This window comes from Vulpes vulpes, chromosome X (genome assembly GCF_048418805.1).
Source record: "Vulpes vulpes isolate BD-2025 chromosome X, VulVul3, whole genome shotgun sequence".
In the NCBI taxonomy this organism is placed as follows: Eukaryota; Metazoa; Chordata; class Mammalia; order Carnivora; family Canidae; genus Vulpes; species Vulpes vulpes.
The window spans coordinates 113,554,584-113,563,241 of NC_132796.1; the positions used below are offsets into that span (position 1 = coordinate 113,554,584).

Sequence of the window (8,658 nt, forward strand, 5' to 3'; positions counted from 1 at the left end):
CATTCTTTCCATTTCTCCTTGGAATATAATATGTATTAAGGGTAAAGCAGAGAAGAAACAATAGGCATAATAAATTATGTGATATGTTAGAATGTCATTAATACTATGGGAAAAAGTAAAAAGTACAGCAGAAGGAGAGAGGCTCAGGGAGGCACAGATTGCACTACTGAATAATCAGGATAGAATTCATAAAGCAGGGACAATTTGAGGAAAGATTTGAAAACATTAGCTGAGCTGATATCTATGGGAGGTGCATTCCAGCAGAGAGGATAGCTACAGCAAAGGCCACAGGCAGGAATGTGCCTGTCATGTTTGTGGAACAGCAAAGAGGCCTGTGTGGCTGATTAAGAGAGCAAAGGGAAGGGTATGAGGTGAGGAGGTAAGAGTGGTGGTCAGGGCCAGAGGATAGATAGGGTCTTATAGGCCATGGTGAGGATGTGGGCTTTCTCTGTATTAGATGGGAAACTGGTGTGGGGTTTTAAGAAGAAAAGAAATGGGACCTGGCTTGTGTTTTAATAGAATCACTTAGGTTGTTGTGTCGAGAATAGACTTTAGAATGGCAAGAGGAGAAAGAAGCAAGGACACCAGTGATGAGCGTGTTGCAGCAATGTAGGTAGGTTAAACCAGAGTGGAATCAGGTGAGAAGTGATGTGACGAAGGTCTGATGCTGGGGAAATTTTGAAGAAAGGGTTGATAGGATTTCCTAACAGATTGGATGTGAGGTATAAGAAAAAGAGTAATCAGGGAAGAATTGGAAGGATGGAGTTGCTATCAGTACTGATCTGGGGAAGGTTGCAGGAGGAGTAGATTTGAGGAGATGATCAGGAAATATCCATGTTGAATTTGAGATGATTATTAGATATTCCAGTGGAGATGTTGACTAGGTCATTGGGTATAGGAGTCGGGAATTCAATATTGCAAGAATTATCAGCCCGTAGATGGTATTTAAAGCCACAGGATAGAATGAGTAAGATAAAGAAGAGGACCAAGGAGTAATCTTTGGGGCATGCCAAAATTGACGTAAGGAAAAAGAGGAGAGCTAGCAAAGGAGACAGGGAGTGTCAAGTGAAGTATGAGGGAAACCCAAAGTGTATGGTGTTCAAGGGAGGAAAAGAGGAAAATGTGATCCATGGCCAAATGCTGCCAATAGGTCAATAAGATGATAGCTTACACTTGGAGGCTTATCAATACTGAGGTCATTGTAGACCTTGATGAGAGTGGTGTGGTGGAGTGGGTGGAGTGAAAACCTACTTCAAAGGAGTTTATGAAAGACTAAGAGGAATTAGAGACACCAGATATAGGCAACTCTTTTGAGAGATCTTGTTTCAGGGAGGAGCAGAGAAATCAAGCGATAGTTGATAGGTGGTGGAGACTGAGATAAAGAAAAATGTGGTTTTCTTAAGGTAATGTATATCATAATTGGAAAAAAAGATCATTTCCCCATTTGAAATTTATTGACAAATGCACAATTAATGCAGATTGTGTTGAATTAAGACTAATGGAAGAAGAGGGAGTAAAGCAGCAGTTTTCAAAGTGAGATTCCTGGAACAGCAAGATCAGTATCATTTGGGGGATGTGTTAGAAATGCAAATCTTGGCACCTATGCACCTCCCACCAAGACCTACAGAATCAGAAATCTGTACTTTAACAAGACCTTCAGGTGATTCTGCTGTACACTGAAATTTGAGAGCCACTGGTGAAAGCACCATTATCAGGTGAGTGTACTTCAAAATCATCAACAGAATATCTCCATTTCTTCATTAAGAGCGGAAGGAATGTTTTTTTTCCCTCTCCCTTCCCATCTCTAGGTTGCTCAAGTGTCTTCATCCTAAAAGAAGTCTCTGTCTCTCTCATGGGAAAAATAACAGCATATTTGTATGCTGATGGGAATGATCTAGTACAGACTAAAACACTGATGATATAGGAGAGAGAGTTGTAAACTTGTTGGAATCATGTGCTTCAACAGGCGAGAACAGAGGGATCTGATGCTTAGGTGGCATTAGGAGCAAAGAAAACATCGATGGTAATAGGCAGGAAGGCAGAGAGCATGGGCACAAGCAAAGGCTGTGGAAGTTCTTATTGTTCCAATTTTCTCAGTTAACTAGGAAGCAACATCATTAGTTGAGAGTGAGGATGGAGGAGTTTTGGCAAGCTTGGCATCACATTCTGTGAGCAATACTCTGCAGAAACAGTCACTCTCAAACATTGCTAGTGGGAGTATGGAATCATTATAAAAGGACTCCTATGGAGAAAGATTTAGCAAGATTTTTATCCTTTGACACAGCAGTCTCACTTCTAGTAATTTAGCCTGAAGATATCCCTCCACAAATATGAAACAACATATGCACAAGGTTATTTATTGCAGCGTTGTTTGTAATAGCAATATATTGGAAATAACCTGACCATCCACAGAGGACTGGTTGATGGACTACCATGCATCTGTAGAAAGAATAAGGAAGATAACTATAAGCTGACATACAGTGATTTCCTGGCTATATTATTAAATGAAAAATGCAAGGTACAAGAGAGTTTATAGTATGCTACCTTTTGTGTAAGAAAGAAAAGGGAATGAGAATATATACTTATTTTTTTTACAAAAAGAAACGGATAAACCAGAAACTAAAGAAAATTATTACATAGAAGTGGTGGGTAGAAATAGGGTAAAGGGAAACAGAGATGGGGATAAGACTTCTCTCAAGTGTCTCTTATCATATTATAGTCTTATTTAGATGTAATTCAATATATAAGGTTCACCCTTTCAAAGTGTACAGTTCAATGGTTTTTAGTATTCACAAAGTTTTTCATCAATAACAACCATCTAATTCCAGAATATTTTCATCAGTCCCAGAAAAACCCCACGCTTGTTAGCACTTAAACCCCTTGCCTTACCTCCCCCAGCACCTGGCAACCACCAATACACTTTCTATCTCTATGCATTTGCCTGTTCTGCATACTTTTTACAAATGCAGTCACGTGACATGTGATCTTTTGTGTCTGATCTCTTTCACTTAGCATGATGTTGTCAGGGTTCATCCAGGTTATAGCATGTGTCAGTATTTCTTGACTTTTAATGGCTCAATAATATTCCACTGCATGGATATACCACTTTTTGTTTATCCATTCATTAGTTCATGGACATTTGGGTTGCTTCCTTCCAATTTTTGGAATTATTATGAATAATGAGATTATGAACACTCATGTACAACTTTTTGTGTGTTTTCATATGTCTTGAGTATATATCTAGTATATACCTAGAATTGTTTGGTCATATGGTACTACCGTATTTAATATATTGAAGAACTGCCAAACTAGCAATGTATTAGGGTTCCACTTGCTCCAAATCCTCACCAACATTTTTTATTTTCTGTCTTTTTGACTGTAGCCATTCTAGTGGGTGTGAAGTGGTATTACACTGTGGTTTTGATTTGCATTTCTCTAATGGTTGTTGAAGTTGAGCATCTTATATGTTTATTCTATGTTTATTCTTATGTTTAGGTGTCAATTCCATGTCATCTTTAGAGAAAAGCCTATTCTAATCCTGTGCCCAGTTTTTTAAAAAAAAATTAATTTGTTTGATATATATATATATATATATATATATATATATATATAGAGAGAGAGAGAGAGAGAGAGAGAGAGAGAGAGAGAGCACACAAGTGGGAGAGCCAGAGGGAGAGGAAGAGAGCCTCAAGCAGATGCCACAGTGAATATAGAGACCAAGGCAGGGCTTGATTTTACAACCTAGAGATCATTGACCTGAGCCAAAACCTAGAGTCAGATGCTTAACTGATTGTGCCACCCAGGTGCCCCTGTCCAGTTTTTAATTGGGTTGTCTTTTCACTGATGACTTGTAAGTCTTCATGTATTTTGGATAAATTCAGATATATGATTTGCAAATATTTTTTCCTCTTCCATGGGTTGTTTTTTTAATCTGTCTATCTATCTATCTATCTATCTATCTATCTATCTATCTATCTAAGAGAGAGAGCACAAGAAGGAGGGGCAGAAGGAGCGGGCAAGAAGCAGACTCCATGCTGAATGGGGAGCCAGATGTAGGGCTTGATCCCAGGACCCTGAGATCATGACCTGATCCAAAGTCAGATGCTTAACCAAGTGAGCCACCCAGGCACCTCAGTCTTTTCACTATCTTGATAGTATCCTTTGAGGCATAAAAGTTTTTCATTTTGATGAAGTCAATTTGTTGATTTTTATTTGGTTGCTTGTACCTTTGGTGTCATATTTAAGAATGCATCACCTAACCCAATGTCAAGAAGTGTAAGTTTTCTTCTAATGTTTTTATACTTTTACACCTTACATTTAGATATATGACCCATTTTTACTTTATTATTCTATATGGTATGATGCAGGGGTTCAAATTCATTGTTTTGCTTATGGGTATGCAGTTGTCCCAGCACCATTTGTTGAAAATATTATTCTTTTTCAATCTGATTGTCTTATAACTCTTATTGAAAATCAATTAACTATAAATGTAAGGCTTTATTTCTAGACTCTCAATTCTATTCCATTAATCTTTATTTCTATCCTTATGTCTATACCACACTGTCTTGATTACTCTTGCTTTGTAGTGAGTTTTGGTTAGGAAGTGTGATTCTTCCAATATTCTCTTTTTCAGATTGCTTTGGCTTTCCCAGACCTCTTGTATTTCCATTTGAGTTATAATGTCTGCTTATTAATTTTTTCAAAAATGGCAGCTGGATTTTGGGTGAGGATTTCACTGAATCTGAAGATTGTTTTGGGGAGTACTGCCATGTTAAAATATTAAGTCTTCTAACCCCAATCATAAGATGTCTTCTCATTTGCTTAGGTCTTTAATATCTTTCACCAATGTTTTCTTTTTTTTTTTTAACCAATGTTTTCATTCCAGTTTTTAGTGAAAAAGTCCTGTACCTCCTTGGTTAGCTTTATTCCTTAGCATTTTATTTTTTGATGCTATCGTAAATGAAATTGTTTTCTTAATTTCATTTTCTGATTTTTTTATTGCAGTGCATAGAGATACTGTTGATGTTTGTATATTGATTTTGTATCCTAAAACTTTGCTAAACTCATTTATTAGTTCTTTTCAAAATATTTTATTTATTTATTTATTTACTTAGGAGGCATGCATGTGCTAGTGAGCAAAAGAAGGGTAGAGGGTGAGAATCTCACTCAGACTGTGCTGAGTGCAGAGCCAGATGCAGGGTTCAGTCTCATGACCCTGAGATCATGACCTGAGCTGAAATCAAGAGTTGGATGCCCAACCAACTGAGCTACCCAGTTGTCCCTCATTTATTAGTTCTAATAGATATTTTAGCAGCTTGCTTAGGATTTTACATATAAAAGATAATATTTCCTATGTATAGATAAAGATAGAAAACAGTTTTAGTTCTTCCTTTCTGATATGAATGCCTTTTATTTCTTTTCTTGGCTAATTACCTTTTCTAGAACCTCCAGTATAACATTGAATAGAAGTGATAAGAGTGGACAGCCTTGTCTTGTTCCTGATGTTTAGGAGAAACATCCAGTCCATCATTGAGTCCAATGTGCAGTTTTTATAAAGTTGTCCTTTATCAGGTTGAAGACAATTCCTTTTATTCCTAGTTTGTTTCTGATTTGCTGTTGATGAAGTGTTAGATTTTGTCAAATGCTTTTTTCTGTGTCTATTAAGATTATCATGTGATTTTTCACTTTATTTTATTGGTATGGCATATTACGTTGATTTTCATATGTTGAACCAACCTTGCATCCTTGAGGTTAAGTCCCATTTGGTAATTATGTATAATCCTTTTTATACACAGCTAGATTTGGTATTTTGTTGAGGATTTTTGTGCCTATATTCATAGTGGGTATTGGTCTATAGCTTTTTTTGATTGTGATGTCTATGTCTTTTTTAAAGCATTTTATTTATTTATTTGAGAGAGAGCATGAGTTGGGGGGGAGCATAGAGAGAGAGAGAGAGAGAAAGAGAGAAAGAGAGAGAGAGATGGGGACAAGCAGAATCCCCACTGAGTGCAAAGCCTGACATGGGGCTTGCTCTCTCTCACAACCCTGAGATCATGCCCTGAGCTAAAGTCAGATGCCTAACTGACTGAGCCACCTAGGCATCCCCATATCTTTTTCTTTATTGTGGAAAAATTTAGATTTAGCCAGCTGGACTCAGTTTAAATGATCCCAATTTTGTTGGCAACATCCAGAGCATCATAGTCAGGAGCCATTCAAACATATACCTTCTTCTCTCAATCAGGCCTGATCAGGGTGTTGACTATGATATATCTATGTCATAGAGCTTCTTCACAGTCTATTTGATATGGTGCTTGTTGGCCTTGACATCTGCAATGAACACAAATGTGTTGTTATCTTCTATCTTCTTCGTGGCTGACTCAGTAGTCAGGGGGAACTTGATAATGGCATAATGGTCAAGCTTGTTTCTCCCTGGGGTTTCTCTATTGAGGACATTTGGGCTGCCTTCAGAGATGCAGTGTCTGGAGCCATTGGAAGGTAGGTGACATTCAGATCTTTATTCTGTGACTGTGGACACCTTTCAGCACTGCTTTCTTGGCCTTCAAGGTATTTGATTTGGCTTCATCTTTGGGAGGGGCAAGGGCTTCCTTCTTTGCAAACTTTTGCACCATCTTAATGAAAGGGCTATGTCTGGTTTTGACATCAGAGTTATAATCACCTCATATAATGAGTTGTGAAGTGTTTCATTTTCTTCAGATAATAATCTGAAAGGGATTGTGGGACTTGGGCTTCTGTTTGGGGATAGTTTTTAAATTACTAATTGAATTTCTGCTTTTTAAAAGTCTATTTGGATTTTTTTATTTCTTTGTATTATTGAGTTTCAGTAATTTTTACCTTTCTAGGAATTTATCCCTTTCCTCTAAGTTGTCTAAGTTATTGGCATATAATTGTTCATAGTATTGTTTTTACTTCTGTATCCTTTTATTTTTGTTTTTTTAAAGATTTTATTTATTTATTCATGAGAGACATGGAGAGAGAGGGGCAGAGACACAGGCAGAGGGAGATGCAGGCCCCATGCAGGAAGCCCAATGTGAGACTCGATCCCAGGACCCTGGGATCATGACCTGAGCTGAAGGCAGATGCTCAACCACTGAGCCACCCAGGAGTCCCCCTTTTTTATTTTTGTAAGGTTGATAGTAATGTTTCCTCTTTCATTTCTGATTTTAATAATTTGAATCTTCTCTCTCTTTTGCTTGGTATTGATATAGTTAAAAATTTGTTAATTCTATTGACCTATTCAAAGAACCAAACTTTGGTGTCATTGATCTCTATTTTTCAACTTTCTATTTTATTCATTTCTGCTCTAATCATTTCTGCTCTCTTCTGCTTGCTTTAGGTTTAGTTTGCTCTTCCTTTTCTTGTTTCTTAAGGTGGAAGATCAGGATATTGATTTGAGATTTTTTTCTTTTAATATAGGTCTTCAGAGCCATAAATTTTCATCTGAATTTGTACCTTATAAGTTTGCTGTGTTGTGTTTACATTTTCATTCATCTCAAAGTATTTTACAATTTTCTTTTGTGATTTCTTCTTTGACTTTATGGTTATGAAGCAGTGTGTTGTTTAATTTCTACTCTTTTGGGGTACCTGGGTGGATCAGTCAGTTAAGTGTCCAACTCTTGATTTCAGCTCAGGTCATGATCTTGGGGTCCTGGGATCAAGTTCCATGTCAGCCTCTGCTCTCAGCATGGAGTCTGCTTGAGATTCTCTCTCTCCCTTTCCCTCTGCCCTTCTCACTCATGCTCTCTCTCTGTAAATAAATAAAGTCTTAAAAATAATAATTTCTACTCTTTTCATATAGTTTTAGCTTTTGAACCATGTAAATATTTGACATATCCAAAAGAGAATTAAGAAAAGCAAATTAAGTTGAATGCATACAAAAACAAATGATCCCAACTGTCTATCAGATTGGTAACTAAATCACAGAAGAAAGAATTCAAGTAAATTTTGACTCTAAACAATCTCAGTAGGATATATCCTAAAGATATAAAAATCAGGTGATTATATAATTGTGGTTTATTCCTATACTTTTAATTTTGTTTCATTGATCTATTTATCTATGCTGTCCCCAATAGCACACTGTCAAAACCACACTGTGGGACTTGATATCTGGTTGTGTAATTCCTTCAGCTTTATTCTTTAGAGTTGTTTTGGCTATTCTTGACCTTTTGCATTTCCATATAAATTTCAGTATCAGCTTGTCAGTTTTCCTAACAAAGCTGCTGCAGTTTTATTTGGATTTCATTGACTGCATAAATCAAGGAAGAATTGACATATTAACAGTGTTCCCCATGGGGGCCCAGTGTACAATGGCTGCAAACAGTATCCTCCTTGGTAATGTGTGGGTTGGCCTAAGAAACCTTAGAGACAGCCCTTTCCTGTGGACATTGATGTCTGACCTCATACTATCTCCAATCTAGTCTCCAGACAGGTATGCAGGGTACCTTTGGAAAGCCCAGGACATGGTGGCCAGGGTCTACATTGGCCAAGTCATCATGTCCACCTATATCAAATTGAAGACAAGGAGCATGTGATTGAGGCCCTATGCAGGGCCAAGTTCAAGTTCCCTGGCCACCAGAAGATCCAGACTTCCAAGAAGTGGGGCTCTACTAAGTTTAATGTGGATGAATTTGAAGACATGGG

General features: G+C 37.4%; 1 pseudogene; it reads left to right on the forward strand.

Annotated features, from left to right (window-relative positions):
• Positions 1-8,283: 8,283 nt before the first annotated feature.
• Positions 8,284-8,388, forward strand: LOC112927697 (small nucleolar RNA SNORA70; annotated as a pseudogene).
• The last annotated feature ends 270 nt before the right edge of the window (positions 8,389-8,658 follow it).